The following is a 24,127-nucleotide window of genomic DNA, read 5'->3' as shown; positions in this document are numbered from 1 at the left end:
ATATAGCATCACATTAATGGATATATTTTATATATTCTAAAAATTAAAAGTATAATTTTAGAATATTTATTTCTCTTATTTTCATCTTCATCTTCCCTATCAAAGTTACTGGTATTAAATGCTGAATTTGAACTAAAAAATTAGATTAGTTAAAATATTATTTATGTATTAAATAAATTTAATTGTCATATGTCTATTATTATAAATAGTAATGTTATAATTTAAAATATCAATTTAAATCATAAACATTGAAAATGAGAGTCATTACCACATTATATGCATTCCAAATTAAAATATTAAATAATAGGTTTTGAATGAATTTTTTACTTCATATAGAAGTGTGCATTGGTCAATTCAGTTTGATTCAATGTTAATTGACCAAAACTAATAAATTAAACTGGCATAAATAGTTAGACCAAATCAAACTAAACATTACGTGATGACAAAATTTGACTTGAAATAATATAGTTTGGCTGATTCTTTAGTCTAGCTCATTAGCAGTAAATAATACTTTAATCTTATCTTAAAATAATTTTATTATTTTAAAGAATTAATTTAACCATAAATATATTAAATAAAAACTCATTACTTTATTTTTATATATTCATCATAAAATTTACAATAATACAACAACATTAATGTCTTAAAATGTTAAATATGGGATTAAAAAAATAAAAATTATGTTAAATAAAAAATTAATGACAGTTATCACTAATTGTCATGAAAGTCAAACTTTCATCAATGATAGTCAAAGTTGCAATTAAAAGTCACAACTTCTACGACGACTCTGAAAGGTCATCGCCAATTATGAAACTTTTAGCGGTAATATACAAATTATCACAAAACTTTAACTTTCGACAATGACATGTATTTGTTGCCACTGAAAGTTTTGATAATTAGCATGATTTATATTGTCACTACAAAAAGTTGCTTTTAACTGCGACTTTGATTGTCATAGTAGAAGATCAAATGATAGCTTTTTTTTTTGTAGTGATAACAATACCAACCATTCGATTAAAATTAAATGGTTGTAAAAGTTTGTCATGTAATACTCAAAAAATACCAAATCTCAATTTTTAAAAGAGAACAATATATGTCAAGAGTGTACTTGGAATCTCGAGGATTCTTTTCAATTTTTGAGAAAAATTTATTTTAATAATTTTTAAAGTATTGATGAAATTCAATTGTTACAATTGAGACACTCATTGTATGACTAGACTTAATAAGTTACTCACCAAATTCAAACATATATATGAAAAAAAAGGGTCAAAGGGAAAGCGTTTTTAGTGAAAATTAGATTATGCTTTTTCCCGTCAATATTAAAATGTTGAGTTCTCATCCAAGATCTAGGACTTTAATATTACGTTTAAAAAAAATTTAAAAAAACTTAGTCTAGGTAAAACTAATTAAGTTTTATTTTCTGTTCCTCTTTCTTTACTTTCTTTTTTGGGCACAGTCTTTTGACTTACTAAAATTAAATAAATAAGTATATATATATATATAATATATATAATAAATTGAAGTATCAATATATCTTCTTTTTTGTATTAGTAATGTAGACCAAAATTTGCCAGAGGTTTAACCCTCAATTTCTGCTTAGAGCCTGACTTTTAATTAATCAAGTGTCAATTGTTAGAGCACGACGCTACAATTTTCTAAATGCATATTATATGTATGTACTTCATGAGAGTACAAATTCAGTTTAAGGAAACAAGCATTGATAAAAACTTTGTAACAGACCAATATTTTAGATTTTCTTGCTGGAATAATCGTAGCCATTCCATCTCTTATATGATAGAATCCTCATCCCGAGACAGCAAGGAATTGACATTCTCATAGAAATAGACAACCACGTTTAAAAATTTCAACAAAACATAAACATTGGGACAGAGTCAACATCTATTACTTTCACTAAAGCAGATTTTGCATCCAGCGAATTGAGGCATATAGGTTCAAAACAGATCTTTATTTTTTTTTTTCAAAAAAAAAATCTCAATATAATAGATCATCTAGCTAGTACTCACAAAAAAAGCCTACATACACGGGCGAATGGTGTCTGCTGTAGGGTGGAGTGTCTCTCCATTTCTCTTCACTTCCCCCATCTCAACCATTCATTAATTTTATAATTTAAAAATTATATTTTAAAAAAATTAGTTAATAAAATAATATGAATAATTGAGATGGAGAAAGCGGAGGGAAATGAAAAGGCTCCTTTCCTGTTTCCTGTGCCTTCTCTACTGCCTTTTCTGATGAGCCTAATATTAGCCCTCTATTGATCCAACAGTAAGAAATAATTCATTAATCAAAACTGCATCATTTTAATGGACTAGATCTATCTTCCTCCCCAGTTCTCACACTAATTGAGCTAGTTGCATGTTCTTTCTTTTTAGAGTCCCTTTTAGTCATGGAGTTTATTTTTCCCAAATCCATCTCCCTCCCTGGTTTTCTGACTTCCAACATAGTAGGCGATTGGCGTTGTTGTTATTCTTTCTCGTGGGATTGAGACTGTTGTTCGAAACAACAATTTTTGCCTCAGATGCGTCGATGAAATGTTAAAGCGGCAGAAATTGTTTTGCTTTTCAGGCTTAGATTTAGGGCTACCTTGCTTCTTCGCCATTGAAGGTGGTGAAGTTGATGTTTTAGAGGTAAAGGTTTGGTTTTTATTTGTTGAAGAGGTTTGTTTCTATATGTTGCTTTTTATGAATAAATTATAATATATATATATATATATATATATATATATTTGTTTTATAATATTTCATATTTCCCTCCATGCATTTTTACATTTATCAGCTATTTGTTTTCTTAAAATAATTCTCTTCTTCCCATTGTATCTACTTTGTTTTAATATATTTATTGGTCCTTCATTTAAATCATTTATTATTTCATCTCCAAATGAAGTTACTTGATAAGTATTATAATAATTTTTCTAATATTGTATCTGATAATAATTTAGTAGTTTTCTATAAAATAGATCTAAATAAAATATTTTTCTTTTAAGTCTCCTAATCTTGCTTCATAATAATATTTTTATATTCACATATTAAGCATTTAAATATTCTAGTTCTAATGAGTATAATTCTATTTCATGTAATATTTTTATTGCATCTTTATGTCTAGTTATTTCATTTATATCTTGTGTTATTCCTGCAAATTCATTTCTTAAAGCTTTTTGATATTTTCTATAATCATTGCATAATATTCTTTTCTATTCCATAACTTTTATTTGGTTTTCTAAAATTCTTTCTAAATTCTTACGGTTTACTCTCCACCATTTTTGTACATTTCCTTAAAAAGTTTCTTTTATTAACATAGTTGTCGTTTGTATATCTACATTTTTTCCTACTAATGTTATTAATGTTGCTTTTCTCCATTCTTCTATTATTTTATTATTATCTAGATTACAATTTAAGTCTAACCATATTTCTGAATTTGATATTGTGTTATTTTCATATTGTGCTAAAGGAGTTAGTATAAATTCATTATTTTTTGGTGTATTAAAAGTTGCTATAAAAGGTATATTATTGCACTCTGTTTATTTTTGATTTTATAAAATTAGTTTCATAATTTGATTCATGTTCATTTGGTTCTAACATTCTTTTATCTTTTAGTTCTTCTGATACTCTACTTGACTCTAATTTTCTATTATTATATGATGGGCTATCTAGATTTGGTGGTCTAAAATCTTGAGGCATCCCATATGGTTGTTCATAAATTATTAATTGTGAGTTTTGCATATTTATAAAAGCTTCATTATAATTATTATTTATTAAATATTTATATTCCTATTTTATTTTTTCTAATGCTTCTCTTTCTTCTTTTTTCTTCATCTAATTTTTCTAATTTCATTACTAATTCTTCTGATTGACTTTGTTCATCATCTAATTCATCTATTGCTTTTGTTATATTTATATTTACTTTTGGTGTTTGTGTTTTTTTTATTTTCTTTGTTGGTTTTATAATTATAATTTTCTAACATTATTTTTGCAGCTCTATTAGCTTCTTCAATTTCTTCTTCATTTATTTCATTTTCTCCTTTTAATTCTTTTTCTATTTCTAATTCTAGTTCTCTTTTTATTTCTTTTTCTTTTCTTTTTGCATAATTTGTTTAATTTTTTTTCTCAAATATTTCTAATCTAATTTTGCTATTTATGCATGTATAATATTATTCACTATTTTTTGTTCTTTTCTTAATTTTTCTTTTTCTATCATAGTTTGCTTTATATTTTCATGCATATCTTGACTTCTTATTTTTTTTCAGTTATATAATTATTATCTTCAATTATTCTTATCATATTTACTTATGACCGTTCTTCTTCTATACTATTATGTGGATTTATTCCCAAAGCTTCCATTATTTTATAATATTGTGTTTTATCAACTTGTTCATTTCTTAATTGTTCTGTATTATATTTTATTTCTCTTAATTGTTCATTACAATCCTTTTTTATTTCATATACCTTTTGTTCTAAAGATTTAATATATTCTTTAATCTCATCAATTTTTCCTTAGGATTTTTCTTTTCTAATATTATTTATACTTCTTCTGGCAATATTTTTGTTATTTCTTTTTCATTAAATAAATGTTCTAAATCTTTTATATTTTTATTTATGTAACATCCTAATTGTTTCATCAAAAACATTTTATCCAATTTGCTTGATTACTTATACTATCTCTTCTCCTCCTAACATAAAAGGTACTAAAATACATGAGAGGTTTTTTTACTGGTAAGGAAGAAACTTTCTGAAAGTTTATTAGCTTCTACTTCATACATTTTTGGTTCAATAGTTTTAAGTATATTCATTTATAATTTTCAACTATTTTTTGTTCTATAATCCAATTGCAATACTATCACTCAACTATTCAGCTATCAAAAATATTTCTAAACAGTAGGTAGGGAAAGCAATTAAACAGATAAGGAGAGCAAGACAGCAGGCAATTGAGTAATTTAACAATCATAAATATTAGGGATTAAGAAGTTATATTCATCCTCTTAATATCATCATGACCTACAGTTATAACATGAACTAGTTGGCTATGTGCTACTACAGGGTTTTGATCGATACTGATTTGGGTTATAGCAGAACATAAAAGGTTCTCAGTCCTCTTTCATACTGAGATTAACAAGCCAAAAAATTATATAAAATAAAAAAGGATTGTAATGAACAATTAAGAGAAATAAAACATGATACAGAACAATTAAGAAATGAACAAAGTTTGATAAAACACAATATTTATAGAGTAATGGAAGCTTTAGGAATAAATTCACATAATAATATAGAAAAAGAATGGTCACAAGTAAATATGATAGAATAATTGAAGATAATAATTATATAACTAAGAAAAAAATAAGAAGTCAAGATATGCATGAAAATATAAAGCAAACTAGAATAGAAATAGAAAGATTAAGAAAAGGACAAGAAATAATGAATAACAACAAATGGTTTATACATGCACAAATAGAAATATATATATATATATATAATATAATATATGGGAATGGGCATGAATTTGCTTGATTGTCTATGAATTCATCAAGTTCCTTTACTCCTCTAGTCTTTTTTTTCTAGCGCCTTTTGCATTAGTGCAGTGGGTACTCAAGATTCTAATTCATCTTTTGTGATCTTCTAACTTTCAGTAGAGAATCTAGCAAACTGAAACATAGACTAAAAAGAGATGCATTATTTATATCTTTTTGCCTGTTGCAAATGTCTTTTGCTAACATAGCGAGTAATGGTGAAAATAGGTCAAGTTAAGCTAGGTTTTGATCAAATAAGGCTCAGCCTGTAATAGAAGCCTTAAAACATAGGCCTGAGTCTATATACAAGCTTGTTTTTTAGCTTAAGCTTGAGTCTACTACAAGCCTAACTTGACTTGAAGCTTTTTTTAGAAGCCTATTTAATATGTAGGCTTTTATGCAGGCCTTTAAACAAGGCTTAATATATTAGTTTTTAAGGTCATAATGGCACAAATAGGCTTTTAAGCCTACCAAAAGACTATATTATTTAAATAAACATTATTAAAATTTGTAATAAAATAATAAAATTCCATGTATTACTCATCTTCCTAAAACAAATCAGTAAATAACAATATAAACAATACATGATCAAATGGGTTTTTTTTTAATGAAAACCACTCATTTTTCTTCTTAGAAGTTATAAGCTTCAAAATGTAGAAATGTCTTACAGTTCTTGATTCCCCACCGTAAATAACAGTATAATAAGAATACCATTAAAAAAAGGGTTAAGAGCATTTATACCTCTGAACTATTTCAATAAGAGCGCTCAGCACCTTGTAGTGTTTTTTTAGGCAATTTTGCCCCTAAATAATTTTTCAAAAGATCGTAAATATCCTTTTGTTATTTATCCGTCCATTTAACTGTTAAACTCATGACATGTACTGTGGTATGACCCAGATTACCATCTATATGGCTAATCCCTTGTGTATTCTGACCTTTTAACTGGATGAGGTGGCTTCTGCCTTTCCATTTAATCACTAGACCTGCAAAGCATTGTGTCATCCTCATTCTTTGTCTTTATCTCTGTCCCCTGCAGATCTTTCTCCAGATCTTCATAGTTTTATCATGGCCGAAATGTCATCATCATCATTATCGATGACAAGCATTAGGCGAAGAAGAGTTGCTTTACTGCGGCAACATGGTAGAGAGAGAACATATGAGGGTCCAGCCAGGTATTGTCATTGTGGCTTAATGGCTTCACAATAGACTTCATGGAGCGAGGACAACCCAAGTAGAAGGTTCTATGGGTGCCTAAATTACCATAAGGTAAATTGAAGTGAAAATTTTATTGGGTGTATAACTTTGATTATGAAATTTTTTCATCTCTACCCGAATGTTTGATATAATGGAAATCTAACATGCCAGGGAGATGGTTGTGGGTACTTCACATGGCATGATGAAAGATTAGGGTTGAGGAAAAAGAGTATCATACTTGAGTTATTGGATCATATTGGCAAGCTTTAGAATGAGAAGGCTGTGGTTAGAGGAAGAGACAAGAAAGAACTGATACATGAAAAGCTTGATGCCATAAGTGTAGAAGTAAAGGAACTAAAGAAGATACGGGGAAAATATCAAATTGATGGGCGTTTTTTGTGAAGATGAGGTTTAAACTAGCAATTGTAGCATTATATGTTTCTTGGGTCTTTTAATTGTCTCAATGTTTAAGGATTAGTGTGTAATAGAATCATATTTATTTTTGCTTCGTGAAGGTATGAAGAACATTGTGTAATGATGGTATTTGTAAGCTTGTTAATGTTTGAGACAAAAAATCAAGGTATTTGTAAGTTTGTTAATGTTGGTATTTGAAGAACAATGTTTTTCCACTAGTTTTGTGCTCATTTTTAACAAAAGCAATCATAAATAGAGATGATTATTAATAGCAAAATAGTTGAACATGACACTACTATCATAACATGAAGATTGCTCATAGCAACATATATTACATGGTCTGAAAAACATCCCTATAGCTTGCTTAACATATAAAGATAGAAATTGATCTTAATCAAGTAGTCTTTGCCCCATACAAAAGAGATAGAAATTGATATAATCAAGTAGTCCCTGCCACATACAACATAACTTGCTTTTCTATAAAGATTATGAATCCCCAATAACAACAAGGTAGTCCTTGCCACATGTACAAAAGAGACAAAAACATGTACAGCACAAACAAGTTATACGACCCTTTTTGTTGAACTCCTACTTTGCACGCTAATCCACCTCTCTAATTTTGCTTCAAGTTGTGAGGTTGTCACACTACGCTGACCCATCCATGTAAGACTTGGAGGTTTGATTGGCAGTCCAGAAGGTTGTGACATAAACCTACCACTTGAACGCAACCCAATCTTCCTTGATCCATCTAGTGCTGTTGAAGCTTGTGGTTGATGTTTTCAAATTTCCCTCTTCTTAAGGATGGGGAATCTAACCTCCAGATCAGAGTAATAAGTAATATATTCCTCAACATCTCCTTCTTCAAGTACAACCTCAGACCTTAATCTAGGCTACAAAAGAACCTATTGAAATTAGCAGAGTTTAAAACACATAATAGTCAAGTTTAATAAGAAATAGAATATATTCTTACATTGTACATAGTCCTTCCCGTGTATGTATCCACTCTAATTCCATACCCTACATCATTTCTTGACTTATAAATTTTTCTTTCTCATAATGTCCTAATAGCAACATTTGATTGACTTTCTTGTGTAGGTTGGGTAGAATGAGGATGTGATGGTTCAATGGTATGGTTTTGCTGAGTGGTAGAGTTTTGCTCACTTAGAGTTTATTGGTAAAGGATTCTGAGCTCTGGGACTGTTTAGTCTTCTTTGGCCTACCAACTCTGGTGGTAGGTAAAGGATTCTGAAAAAAAAAAACAATTAAAACAAGTAAAGCATGTAACTATATGTTTGAGGATGGAAATGAATAGAAATGACACTCACATCTAGACATCTTGCTTTGTTGTGTCCTTGTTTTCTACATAAAGTACATGTTACAGTTGCACCTTTTCTTGAAATTTTCTTAGACATGAGAGCTTGAAATTCTAATGGTTGAGGAACAGTTTCAACATTTTTTTTGCATTGCAATTCCTCTATTTCTTCTCCTACATAATTCCTCTGTTTTCTACCTCTTCTTTTTGGGTCTCCCAAGCATCTTACAAATCGGAGGTGGCTCAATAATTTGGATGTTCTCTAAATTCTAGGATTATTTTCCTCGAACTGGTTGTCATTTAGTTCCATAGCTAGCAAGGTAAGAATCATTATGGTAGTAATGGGATATTCAGGTAATAAGGTCTACCTTGGCTTGGTACAATGCACATATGTTAAAATTAGCCATTAGAGTGTTGTTCTTCTACTCCTATATTTTTCTGAGAATGAGATGATAAAATTTTCTTTACAGCGGAGTTGCGTATTTTTGGCGACTTAAATGGCTATATGCATTTAATATTCTGACAGAATTATCGTTGAGATGAAAGCTAGAAGAACGAATGCTATTCGGGTATAAAGAAAATAAAGGATAGAATAAACATTTAACTTGACCCGAGAATGAGTTTAGAAGACTTCTAGATGGAACAATATGAGACCCCATTATTAGATTATGAAAGAGATGAAAAAAAAGTGAGCTTTAATTTGCACAAATAGAGATTGAAAAAATAGAGCATAAATCTTCATTGTTGTACCGATATAAGCTATTTTGTACCGGCATAGGCAAAAACTCATATGTAAAGAAGTGCTAAGTTAATATACGACTAAAAAAATTTGTAAAAATTGATAAGTGCTTAATCTAATCCAAAGTTGTGTTAAAAGAATTCTAAAATGTGTAAGAACGTTAACAAAACACTTAGATTAAGAAGAGAATCAAAACGTGGAATGAAAAACGCACAGAAGCTTTCAAACTATAGATTGTTTGATTGTGAGGGTAGCTGAAACACTTATTGGATATTAGGAATAGTCCTGAGAGATTAAGATCAAGTCAAATGCTTAATCTTTAGAAAGAAACTCGATTAGATCAAGACAGATTAAGCTTTTGAGTTTTTTGACAATATGGTAATAGGGGATGATGAAAAATCATCATTAAGAGTTTAATCCCAGTCAAAGTTGTTTTTAAAATGATTTTAGAAGTGTTATATGGTTAATACAATTCATAAAAAGTGAAAAAAATTAATATTGAATGAGTTTCGAAGAGTTTGTAATCAAACACCAAAAATAGAGCATGAAAAATGATGTTTATACCAGAATAAGTGAGATTATATGGTAAGAGATCTTTTGTACTGGTATAAGAGAGTTTTACACTGGTATAAGATAAGGCTAAACTCAAAAATGAAGGTTTATAATGGTATAAAGGGCTTTGAACAAGAATAAGGAAGAATTATACGGTTTATACCAAAATAGCAGACACAGTTACGGAATAAAATATGGGTCAATTTGTAACAGTCATAACTATTTCATTTTGAGTCCAAATCAGACAAATGACTTATGGTTGGAAAGCACTGGATGTCTAGTTTCCAAAAAAAAAAAAAAATTAGGCCCACTCGAAAGTTAAAAGTATTTTGAGAGATATGATCAAAATGGTGAGAAAAGTCAAGGACGTTTTACAGGGGAACAGGAAGCTCCAACGGTTAACTTTGGAAAATCATATTTATTTCATATGAAGTCCATTTTGAATGAAATTAAGTTCTTTGGGAAGATGTTCAAGTATATTTCAAATGAATGAAGTTTCACATCAAGACGATTTATATATTAAGAGATATAGCGAAAATACTGATTAAGTGTCAAAACCGAATATCTCTAAAACTCTTAATTCAAAACATAAACATTAATAGCATAATTTGATTCAAGCTAAAGCCTTTTCAAAAACCAAGATAGAATCAAGAAAGGATTTGAGATAAATCAAATACTTATCCCAATAACAAATTTAAGTTTGGGTAAGATGCCACAAGGGAAGAGGGAGTCAGAGATTAAGTATATAAACCAATACCCTTAATTGCCATTAACACATATTAGTATCTCTGCAAAAACAAAATCTTCTCTATTTTGTAATCATCAAAATCAGGATTCAATATAGGAGGCTTAAAAAGCCTAAAAGAAATAATGGGAACAAATCCTTTAAAATTAAGTTTTGTAAATTTTTGTGAAGGTCTTTTTTTCATATTTTTAAATTTTATTATTTTTATAAAATATAAAATTTTCATTCTCCTCTTAAAAAAAAGATGAAGAGCCCATATGTTTTAGCTTATTTCATAAAAAAATTACTTATTTTTTTAAAATTTATTTTGTGAGTTTTTATGATATTTGTTTAAACTTTTAAAAATAATCAAAATTAAAAAAAAACATATTTTGATTATTTTAATAAGTTACTACTTTGAGTAACTTCTTAAAATAATCTAATGTGATAGATGAAAGACAGTATTTTAAAAAGGCAAAATATATGAAGATATCATAAAATTGTAAAATAATATAATAATAAATTATTTTTATAAAAGATTAAGGAAGATATCATAAAAATTTAAAATAATTAACTAATAATTATTTTTTTATTATTGTAACCAAGCATACTCATTATGAAATAAGATGCAATCGTTAGGACATACATGTATTTTTTTTATAACCTAAACCAATTGAGCAGAGCATTTTTTTGGCCTCATATGTTTTAGTGAGAAGTTCATTACCAACTAAAAATATATCTTTCAAAGCATCAAGCAATAGAGTGAAACTTTTATCAATCTATTCACAGGCAGCTTTAAAATTGTACAAATTAGAACTGCTAATAATCTAGTATATTTAGTACAACCCAGATACAATGGTTTTTTTAAATCACTTATCAATCTTTCAAACATTTGAAAGTAATCATGAAGATCATCCTTTATTGCATTTAGCATTTCATCAACACAATCAGTCTCACAAATGTTATTGCTATCAGTATCATCGCATTATTATTGTCTCTCAAAAGACCTCATAGTGTACTACACCTTTTCACTAGATATATCATTTATATCCCCATGCCTTATCCAGCGTATATAACTTTGATCAATACCATGATATATTAAATGATCAAGCAACTTAGTCGAAGTAATTCATTTTTCGTAACAAGTTAAGCAAGGACACAAAATTTTGTTTGGATCTTTTGCATCCTCAACTGCAAAATGAATAAACTCATTCACCCCATCCTTATATTCCTTTAACAACTAATTAGCAAATATTCACTTTTGGTCCACACCCTATACTTATTTGATATCTATCAAGTCAAGTAACATACAACCATTGAATCTAAAAGCAACTAATTTTAAAAAAATTAGGATATAGTCTAGCCAATTAGAAACATGCCACATGAAAATTGAATTAAAGAATTAAAAATAAATCTAAACAAATTAATTCAATATGTATTCAGCAATTATTTTTTAATTGGACAAGGAAAATATATTTTTTTAAAAATAATTAATTTAACAATATTTATTACATGCAAAGTAAATATTCTAGGTAAATTCAAGTCCAAGACAAGCACATATATTCAGAATTAAAGAAATAATATTCAACAGAAATTAAATAAATAAATCAAATTAAATGATATATTCAAAATTAAAAGATATTTAGAATAATATATATTCAACAATTATTTTTTTAATTAGACAAGAAAAATATATTTTTTAAAACTAACTGATAGCACACTCAAAAAGTATATTGTACTAGACTGCCAGTGTTAAGAAAACAAAGTTGGGACCATGAGTTGAAGACCAAAATGTACTAGTAGAAAAGAAAGAGACCTAGAGAAATTTAAAAAGGATTTGTGGGGACGGGTAAAAATTCAAATCTAAAAGTTCAATGTGGGGACCTTGGAAAGCATAGAAAGACAGAGTTGAAAGAAAAAAAATGGAGTGAAAAGAGCTAACCTTGGAGCTAATGAGATGAAGGTAGCGAGCTGAGGGTGAAGCTGTAGGCAAGAACACACAGACGAAAGAGACAGCTGTGGAGCTTCAGACTAGGTGAGCTTCGCATGAGGAGCTGAGGGCGAGGAGATTCGGGGAAGGCGAGCTGAGGGTGAGAAGCTGAAGGCAACGTGAGCTAAGGGCAAGGCAGGCTGAGGAAGAAGATATTGTGGACACAAGAGCTTGGGGACAACACAGGGCATGCAAGTTAAGGCAGACAAGATAGGAGCTTGGGGGTACAACACGAAAAGGCAAAGACTCGGACAAAAAGGCAAAGACGAATTTAATAGAGAGGTAGTGTTTCCAATAAAAGGAAATGCCACCTCTCTTCCAACATTCATTAAAAAAATATAATATCAAATAATTAATTAAATATACAATAAAATGTTAATTGATTATTAAATAGATTATATTTACATATTAATACTAATTAAATATATTTTAATTATTTACTATAACTAAAAAAATCAAATACATAAATGATTAAACAAACTTAGATAAATATAAAAAATATTACTTTTTATTTTTTTTATATTTTTTAATTTGTAAATTATTATAGAGGTGACATTTCTAGAACAAAAAAATACCACCTCTCTTCCAGTACAAGATTAATTAATTTAAATATTAATAAATAATAAATTAAGAAAAATCATAGCAAAATATAACATTATATTTAAAAAACATAATATTTAAATTATAAACTGTTAGAGAGGTAGCGTTTTCAGTGCTTGAAAATGCCACCTCTCTTCAAGTATGTATTTAGTACAATATATAATAGTAAAATAATTAGTTAATTAATAACAAATAATTAATTAAATATATCATAAAATATAATTGATTATTAAATATATTATATATAATCATTAATACTTATTAAATATATTTTAATTACTTAATATAATTAATAGAATAATAAAATAAATAAATTATTAACTAAAATATTACTTTCTATATAATTAATTATTTCAAACATTACTCCATCATAAACTTAGATAAATACTAAAAAATTATTATTTTTTATTTTATTATTATATTATTTAATTTGTACATTACTAGAGAGGTCGCGTTTCCAGAGTTAAAAACGCCACCTCTCTTATATGTTTTTTAACAAATATATAATTCTAACATGTTGATTAAAAAGTTTTTAAACTTAAATGAAAAGAAATAACACATTATATTAAATTTTTAATAATTAAACAAAAGAGGTGATGTTTTCAAATAATAGAAATTTTACTTTTTTTAAATTTATATATTAATTTAATAAATTTTAAGTATTTTATTTACTCATAAATAATATATTAATTTTAAGATAATTAGATAATAGAGGTGGCGTTTCTTGTATCGAGAAGCGCCACCTATCTCACTTTATTAAATAAATATGACTATATTTATTAATTACTAATAATTATTGAAATAAAAATATAATGTAACTAATAATTAGATAGGTGGCATTTCCAAACAATAAAAATGCCACCGCTCTATATTTAATTATTAAAAAATAATATAGTTTATAATTATACTTTTTTTATTTAAAAATATAAGATATTTTAATTAAATCTCACCTCTAATAAAGTAGTTACCTACTTTTAAACTAATCCTATCTTTTCATATTCACCCCTATTAAATACCATACAATAAATATAACGTCATTATTAATAGGGGCACTTTTAAAAAAAAAGCAATGATTACACATTGAAAGATTAAAAATGTATTAAATTTTTAAACATTCAACTCCTCAAAAAATGTCTTATATTTTTAAATGAAGGGAGTAATAATTTAATAAATTTCTTACTAATATAAGTATTAGTTAAATAAATTATAAAAATATATTAAACTAATGTTTAGCATATAAAATTATAAATAGTTATAATCAGAGAAAAAATACTTATTAATAAAAATATTTATTTTATAAATTATAGATATTGTATTTATTTACTAATTAATATATATTTATGTAATTTTAAGCATAAGATAGGTGGCATTTTCAACTTGTTGAAATGCCACAACTTTTTTTAAATTATTACGTCTGCAATAATGATTCACAAAGGTAGCATTTCCAATTAAAGGAAAAGCCACCTCTTTGGTTTTAAATTATTCCTTACCTATACATGTTGGTTATTTATACTTATTATATAATTATGATAAAATAAATATACTATTACAAAACAAAATATTTAGTTTATTATAAAGTAAAGAGGTGGCATTTAATTACTGAAATGCCACTTAATGGTTGATCCACAAGAAACTGTGGTATTTTATTTTAGAAACACCACCTCTGTGTATTTAGTAAAATTATAAACTAAAAAAAATTAGCAAGTTGTAGCATTTGATATAATAAATGCCATCTCTATACATAAGCATTTATATTAGTGGCGTTTCATTTCTTATTGCTATAAAATGCATGCTATTAAATTTCATTTTTGTAGTGATGATAGTTTATTTTATTCTAACATATTTTACTAGGAAAAAAAAAACTCACTCATAATAAACTATACATCTTGCAAAATAATTGTGGTACAAATGATAGAAATTAATGAGGTTTTTCTTTTAAGTGACAATTAAGAACTTAAAAATCTTAAATAGAGTCTTATATATTCCATGATTGGTCGGTGAAAAACATCGTTGGGCGGGAAAAAAAAAAACGCATTTCAACTTTGATCTTTTGAGTTTGCCCATCAACAAGCTTATTGGGCCTTCAGATTATTACGACCCAAGAAAACCAGCTAGCCATGTATCGTCTGTAATGTTGGGTGCAATATGAGAAAAAGAAAAAGAATGAAAGCCGGCTACGTACCTCCAGAAGTTTCAATTCATCTAGAATTATACAGGAATCTTGTTGGTTGCGAACTTTGCATACTTAAAGAGTTGGCAAGAGCTACTATCACATTCCTTAGGACGAAGGTTTGAACCCTGAGGAGTGATAGAAGCAATAATTAATGCGGCCTCAAAGAGGCCGTTCCATCAGTATCTCATTAACATCGTAAGATCTCCTTACGGGGGGCTCGGATTAATCTGGGGCAGGCAATGAATCCAGGATACTGGATGGTTTATACGAAAAAATAAATTTGCATACTCAAATGTTTTTGAAAATTTCATGCTGTTGTTTTAATTTTGAAGAGAAAATGAGAAGATCAGTTTTAAATTTATTCTATTAACGTCATTTGAAAAGAAGTATTTTAATTAATTTGTGAAAGGATTTTTCGTATATTATTCAGAATTTTCTCCACTAAAAATATAGATCGAACCTGCATTCTTGTTTGAAGCAGCAGGTATGAAGAAATGGGAAGAGCATTGTGTCGAAATAAGCCATGAGTGAAGGGGCCCCGCTTTTGTAAAATGAAGGGCAAAACGGTGTGTTTTGACGATGAGTGATATTAAATCTCATGTCATCACCTCCTGTATATGCACCAAAACTAGATTTCTCTTTGATTTTTTAATTTGGTTGGATGATTTGAGGCAAGGCAATGATATGCCAATAATTAGGGACACGTGTAGCCCCAAAAAATAGAATTTTTTTGATAAAATTTCATATAGGATTACTGGATATTTTGTCTTTAAAGTATTCCACAAAAAATAATTGCCATTCTAAAGCGCGCGCACGTGTGTGTGAGAACAATGTCAATTCTGTTAAATTTAAAAAATGTTGCAATATTGCTCGAGGTAACGGATATTAATATATTATATTGACCATTAAGTCTAGAGAGATCTAATATTGTTTGAAACTTTGATCAACACATATATGATCGCTGTGCCTCTAATCTAGAAAAGTTTTTAGGTGAAAGAATATCTTTACCACAAAAGTATTTATGAATGAGTAGTTGATATCCTAAAATTTAAAATATAAAATATTGTTCGTCGCAAGTTGATCGTTATATTTGAACAACAAAAATACTAGGTGTGCTAAGACATGACATCTCAAAAATTAATAAAGGATCTCTTGGCTCTCTTATCTTAGTTCACTCAAATACAAAAATGCAAAGATAATAGTGTAAATGTATTTTGATTAATAAAAATAAAGTATAAAGTTGTAATGATTACACCTGTAAAACTAAAAATCTAATTGGAATTGAAAAATAAACAATGGGTTTATTTTCGTGAAGATTGTTTGTCCTCCGATTTCATTAGTTGAGCCCTTTTATAATTGCATGATTGAGATTGTTGTGTTCAAAAAATCAAGAGCTCATATGCAAAATACCCACAATCACTAGGCATGGCTTTACGAGATTCGTGGCATGTCAAATATCAATTTCATGTTCACTTAACAGCCTTTCAAGCCTAGTCGCTATGAGTCTCAAGGGTCAAGCCCCTTAATACAGGCTTGGCACGAAATCTCATTTGAAAATAAGCCAAGCCTTGTCTTTATTGAGTATTGGGCCTATCGTTTCAATTTCTTTGTCTTTGTTATTTTGGGCTTGGTGCTTTTTTTTAGGCCTAAACAAGTTGTGAGGACTTCACTTTTGTTTTTTTTTTTTTTGTTTTGGTGGCGTGATGTTTAGGGTGTCACATGGCATTCTATTTCAATCAAGTTAAGAAAACAATAATGATCAACTAATGGTGTTGACACATGTTATTATATGCGTCTATCCTACCTAGAACTGTAACTTGTGATGATATTGTTATAGTGGACTTGTTAATTAGTGCAAGTTGACCAACTATTTTTTAACCAACAAATGCGTTGTTTATAAGCCAAGTCCGATCCTTTTTTCTCCAAAACATCAATGTGTGGATGTATTGACCTTTAGTGAAGGCAGGCAGGCCCGCCCACACACACACACACACAATGGCATCAATGTTAATCCAAGCGAACAAACATATTTTATTGACGAAGCATTAGTTGAAATAATTAATAAGTCATGTGACTTTTCAAACATGATGTCATTTGTTTTGGTAAAATAAGAAAAGTGACCAATTGTTTTTTATCATTAAACTTAGGAATTGAGTTATTTTTCCCTGAATGCTTCCGATACAAAAATACCCATTAATCCAGATGTTTTATTCAATGTATATACGTATGCCACACGGATGCAAATTTCACTGAACAATAACTTTGGAACAGTCAATGTGAGTGATAAGTTATAACTGGATGACATTGTGTTAGTTTTGAAACATTGTGTGTGACATTCTCCTATTTTGTATTGTCGGATGCTAATTGCTCCTCACTGGCTATTTTAGAAGCAAAAATACATCTAAGCCTATATATATGAGGGGCAACATATATAGCTCCATTTTTAATATATGATAGGCAATATTATACTATCTTTGACTTGAGGGTGCCGAACGCACTTGAAAAAAAAAAAGAGGAGTAAATTAACACTTTAGCTTTTATAAGATGTTATAAGTGTTAAAAAACTTGTAATAAGGTGTTTTTTAAAAATTATTTTTAATTACTTTTATGTGTTATTGCCAACTATAGTGATATGATAAATCACATGCTAATCCGAAAGAGTGATTGATTAAAATGGTATTTTCTTTTTTATAAGGATAAGAAATAACATTAGTATATAAGGATTTTTTTATGTGTTATTTATGAGACTTAATCAGTTTTAATTTTTTATAAGATCATTTCTTTAATTTTTTAAATCATTTTTTATAATTTTTTTTAGGTCAACTAATAATTAGATTAACAGATGATATTTATATGAGTGGCAACATGACGCCACCTTAGTCTTGAGGGTAACCAGTGTACCTGAAAAAAAAAATTGAGAGGCAAATTAACACTTTAACCATTATATTAATCCCTAAACCATTCATCTTCATTCCTCTTTATGACAAGATAACCACCCTCATGTGTAAGATATCGTGATCATCTTTTCCTATGCATCTAGTGATGAATGAACAAAGCAACCTAGCTAGCTAATCCATTCCCTTCTTATTATGATCATCATTTAAGGAACATCAGTGCATGGTGAGATAAGTCCTTCAAGATACTAAGTCGGTATTGACTCAGACTATAAACACTCTATCTGCCAACATTTATTAATGATATTTTTTTAATATTATCCTCCTCACTATATTCTGTCTCTCTCTCTCTCTCTAATAATATTCTTTTACAAATTGAGTATTAAATTAAAGTAATTTTTGAAAATTATATTTTTGTGTTAAATATTAAGATTGTAAAATGTATTTAATAAACTTTATTGTTATGGATGATTTTATTTAAAAATGTCTTATATATCATCATGGAAGTAGTAGTTTCTAACTGAAAATTATTTTTATGAGAGTCTATAAAACAGATATACATATTAAACCATTTATTAATATCACAAATTATATAGAAGATGGCTTTTCAAACCCATTTATTAATTAATTATTAATCATTCATAAAATAAAATAGTTCGCTATATTAAGATCATCAATCAACAAATCAGTTACTAGAAATATACTTTAATTTCATGACAAAATATTTAATTCTGTGTGTGTGTGTGTGTGTGTGTGTGTAAGAATATGATATCTAATTTTACTAGACAGGCCATATCTGACGATTATTTGTTGGGCCCCTTTTGAAGTGATTCTCTCAAAAGTGCCTATGATATCTCATGCTTCACAGCCTCAATGCCTATGTGTTGATTCTACCCAAAAAAAAAAAAAAAAAAAACTGTGTTGAAATACATTTTTAGTATTATGACAATTTCACTGCTGGTATCTGCACTGTCATTACCTTCTGTCTAAATTCCATAAATCATTTGTTAGTCGCATGCATTGAATAATTGTTTACAATATATATTAATTGCATTAACCACCTGAAATTTTTTCTTTTAATCTTTTCCATTCCCTCCATTCTTTCAAATTTAAAAATACATATGTTATATTATTCATAAAATTAAATAATTCACTATATTAAGATCATAAATCAATAAATCGGTTGCTAGATACTCTCTCCGTTTAAAAATATAAGACATTTTTAATCGAATTTCACCCCCAATAAAGTAGTTATTTGCTTTCAAACTAATCTTATCTTTTCACATTTACTCCTATTAACCACCCTACAATAAATATAAATTCATTATCAATAGGGGCACTTTTGAAAAAAAAAGGCAATGATTATACTTCGAAAAACTAAAAATGCCTTACATTTTTGAATATCTAACTCTTCAAAAAATGCCTTATATTTTTAAATAAAGGGAGTATATTTCAACTTTTTTTTATGAAAACATTTTCAATTGTGTCTTTTTTATACAAAGCAAATGTTAATTTTCTTTTTTTTTTGGGTTTTCCAACTGAATGTCATAAATTATGCTCTTGAGACATCTGAGTGTCATTTAAAAAATTCTCCTCTCCCAAGCAATATTATCTACACATATTTTGCGGAATCGAACCCTAAAATATCCTCTATTTTAAATTATAAGACACTTTTAGATAAAATCTCACATATTAATAAAACTCATTAAATACATTTTACAACCTTACTTTTTCAAAATAAAAATATAAAATTTTAAAAAATATCCTTCATTTAATACTCCATTAATGAAAAAATATTGAAGAGAGATAATATATGAAAAGAGTAATATTAAAAAAGTATCATTAATAAAATTTTATTTTTATTAAAATATTTTATTTTTTGGGATGCTTAATCTTTTCTAAATGTGTCTTATAATTTATGATGGAGGAAGTATTTTCATATGATATCTAATATTACTTAGTCAAATTTAAAAGTTATTTGTTGGGCCCGACTTGAAATATAGTTTTTTTCAAAAATGTTTTCTACATTATTCACAAGGACTCAAACTTCGAATCTTATGCTGCAAAACCTATGTGAAATAAATTTTTTGTATTATGACAATTTCACCGCTGTATTCATACTATCGTGAAAAATTAAAATCACCTTTCTTAAATTTCATACTACCTTTGTTAGTTGCATGCATTTACTAATTACTGACGATATATTAATTACATGAATCACATTTCAAGTACCTACTTTAGTGTGGAGAGACTACATACTCTCTCCATTTCTATATAAAAAAAAAACAGTATACCATATAGTTTAAAAAAGTCAATTAATTATGTCTAAAAATAATAAAAAAAGTGAACTAAAATATCCTGTATTAATCAACATAAGCATACATTAATTATTTCTCGTTCATGTAAATTATAAGAAGTGATTTAAGAAATGTATAATAAATACTTATTGGAATGGGTGATTTTGCTTTCAAAAAAATATCCCTCCATTTCTATTTGCAAGAGAAACTATCATTTTGTACTTTTTTTATATAAGTAAAATCATATATTTCAATAATATTTATTACATATTTTTTTAAATCGCCTCTCATAATTTACATTAATAAAAAATAATCAATGCATACTCATGCTGATTAACATATGACATTTTAGTTCACTTTTTTTAATTTCAGACATAATTATTATGGTTAACTAATTTTCTTAAATTGCGTGATATGGTTTTTTCTCTTATATATAAAAATGGAGAGAGTATAAGTTAAAAGTGATAGTTTCTAGAAAGGAGTACACGAGATCTATTAGTTAATTTTCCATCCCTTGATTACTGCGGCAAATTTTTCTGAGGAACACAAGGTAACAGCAGCATCAAAGATCTGTTCTTTCGTAGTGCTCGTCCAACATCTTTAGGGTACTTTTACATAGTAATATGCACACAAATAAGGAACATCATTTTTTTTATGCCTTGTTTCTCTTAATTATAAGATCATTTTCTTTAATTTTCTAATGTATTTTTTATAATTTTTTGGGGTCAACTAATAGCTAAATTAACATATATTTATATAAGCACTAACATTACGCCACCCCATGCTTGAGGGTACCCATCGTACCTGAAAAAATTAAGAGGTGAATTAATACTTTGGTTAAGATATTCATATTATGATAATCTTTTCCCATCTAGTAGTGCATGAACACAATACTCCCTCACCATTTAATTCTGGGGAACAACACTGCAGGTGCAATAAGTCCTTAAGGACGGTGTTGACTCAGGCTCAGACTGTAAACCACTGTATTTCCCCGACATTTATTTCCACGTTCAAAAATCCACCGATGAATTGTACAGACGCACTTCTCGGTTGTTCACCAAATAATTACCCTATTCCATACATTTGGGGACGCATTAACTATCGTCTGTCATTAAATTAACTCGTTCACTTATTCCGTCCTAATTTATAAGACACTTTAATAAAAATAAAATTTTATTAGTAATACTTTTTCAATGTTATTCTTCCCACTATACCCTCTCTCTCTCTTTAATAATATTCTTTCACAAATAGAGAATTAAATGAAGGAAAATTTTAGAAACATATTTTTTTGTTAAAAAAATAAAGTTATAAACTATATTTAATGACTTTTATTAGTATGACTAAGGTAGTAGTTTCTAACTGAAAATTATTTTTATGAGAGTTTATAAATACAGATATACATATACCATTTATTAATACACAGATTTTATAGAAGATGACTTTTCAAAAGATCAATTTATTAATTAATTTTTAATCATTCATAAAATAAAATAATTCACTAGTTAGATTAAGATCATAAATCAACAAATCAGTTCTAGAATTTTCATGACCATTTTTTTAAGGGAGAATGACAGTTAAATCCAAGAACCTTCAATTAACTTCAACAAAATTGTTAGAAAAAACTAAATTGTAAATATCATTTCAAATAGTTACGAATTAAACAACAATTTCTATTATAGCCTAAGAATTATATTTAATATTTAAATATTTATTTACAATTGAAACTCCTACATTTATAATTATCTGGATTGATATTTTCAATTTATTTTTTTAAAAAAATGTGTTGAAAACTTAACTATCATTAATTGAATGTTCTGAGACTTAACTATCACCCTCCCAATTTTTAATTGGATATATGACGTCTAATTTTTCTAGCTAGGTCTTTGAACAGTATCTGTTGACCCCGATTTTAAATAACTCTCTCAAAAAAAAAAAAAAATCTACATTCACCCGGGTTCACTCAAAATCTTATATTTCAATGCCTATTTGTTGGCTAAATTTTTAGTATTACGGCAATTTCACTGCTGCACATTTGTATTATCACTAAAATAAAATCACCTTCTTTCTTAAATTTCATGCGAGATTTGTTAGTTGCATACATTTAATAATCTTTTTTTTTTTTTTGCAAGAAAAAAGTCACATACATCTAATAATCGCTTACAATATATTAATTGCGTTAGCCGCTTTTCAACGACTCACTCTAGTGTGGACATCCACTGCGTACGCTTGATTTTTTATTTAACTTTTCCTCTCTTGTTTAAATTACTGTGGCAAATTTTTCTGAGGACTAAATAATAGAAATCATAGGTATTTTTAAAGGCCTTGACATTTGTTGGAATAAAAAGTTTGCCAAAATTAATTCTACTATAATTTTCTTAAAGATTTCACGTAACACTACTTTTTTTCTTTTGCCTTTCAGGAAACGAGAAGTAGTTATACTTTCATGAACAATATACTTTGTTGAAAAATAGAACTACTTCAGCAAACTAGAAGCCTCCCCATTCACTTAAATGGAATCTATTTCCGTGCACAATGACTATAGAATTGTCACAATCACAAATATAGAACCTTTATTTGAATAGAATTGCTGCAGCTGGAGAAATTGATGCGTTTAGGGGACATCATGAGCAAATTGGATCCATGCTAACTCAAAATGAAAACAAAATCCTTCGTATTTGCTTGATACATAATGAGGTATCAGAGGCATTTGTGAATGAGATTCTAGGTATACATGCGTCTAGGACTTTTGATGAAGGTCAACATTAAGGATGATGCCATCCTCCATACAACATCAAGGTATGGTCATTTTGAAATAGTTTAAACAATCCATGAACATGCAAAAATTGCTACTAATCAAGTTGGAACAGAGAAAAGACTTATACGGGCTATAAATGATAAGAATGACAGGACTCTACCTGATGTGATGTATTTTCATCACACACGGGTAGTGAATTTCTTGATGAGGAAAGACCTGGATCACCCATATTTTCCTAATAGGATGGGGAGACTTTGCTATATATTGCTGCTGAGAGGTGCTATTAGAATGTAGTGAATACACTCTTGGATAGTAGTAATTCACCAAATTATTATGGTCCTAATGGCAAAACAGCATTACATGTTGCGATCTTTTATTGTCATGAACAACAACAACAACAACAATAAAGGACGAAAGCCAGTTACGCACCTCCAGAATTTTCGATTCATCTAGAATTATACAGGAATCTTGTTGGTTACGAACTTTTCATTCTCAACTGTGTGTTTTTGATAAATTTCATGTTGTTGAGTTAGTTTTGAAGAGAAAATGAGAAGATCAGTTTTTATTGTATTAACATCATTGGAAAAAAGGTATTTTAATTAATTTGTGAAAGAATTTTCTCCAATAAAAATATAGATCGAACCTGCAATCTTGTTTGGAGAAGCACGTATGAAAAAATGGGGGAAGAGCATTGTATGAAAATAAGCCGTGAGTGAATGGGACCCGCTTTTGTGAAATAAGGGGCAAAACGGTGTGTTTTGACGACGAGTGGTACTCAATCTCATCACCAGCTACCAAAACAAGATTCTTCTTTTACTATTTTTTGTGGGGTGATTTGAGGCAAAGCGATAATATGCCAATAATTAGGGAAAGAGGCAGGCCACACAAGGAAAAAAAAAAGATCATCAATACCAAAATTTTCATTAACATTATAGTTTATATTACCTAAAATGATAAGATCTATT

This window comes from Prosopis cineraria, unplaced genomic scaffold (genome assembly GCF_029017545.1).
Source record: "Prosopis cineraria cultivar Desert tree isolate PC_DT_omini unplaced genomic scaffold, ASM2901754v1 PC10, whole genome shotgun sequence".
NCBI lineage: Eukaryota > Viridiplantae > Streptophyta > Magnoliopsida > Fabales > Fabaceae > Prosopis > Prosopis cineraria.
This window is presented reverse-complemented; position numbering follows the sequence as displayed.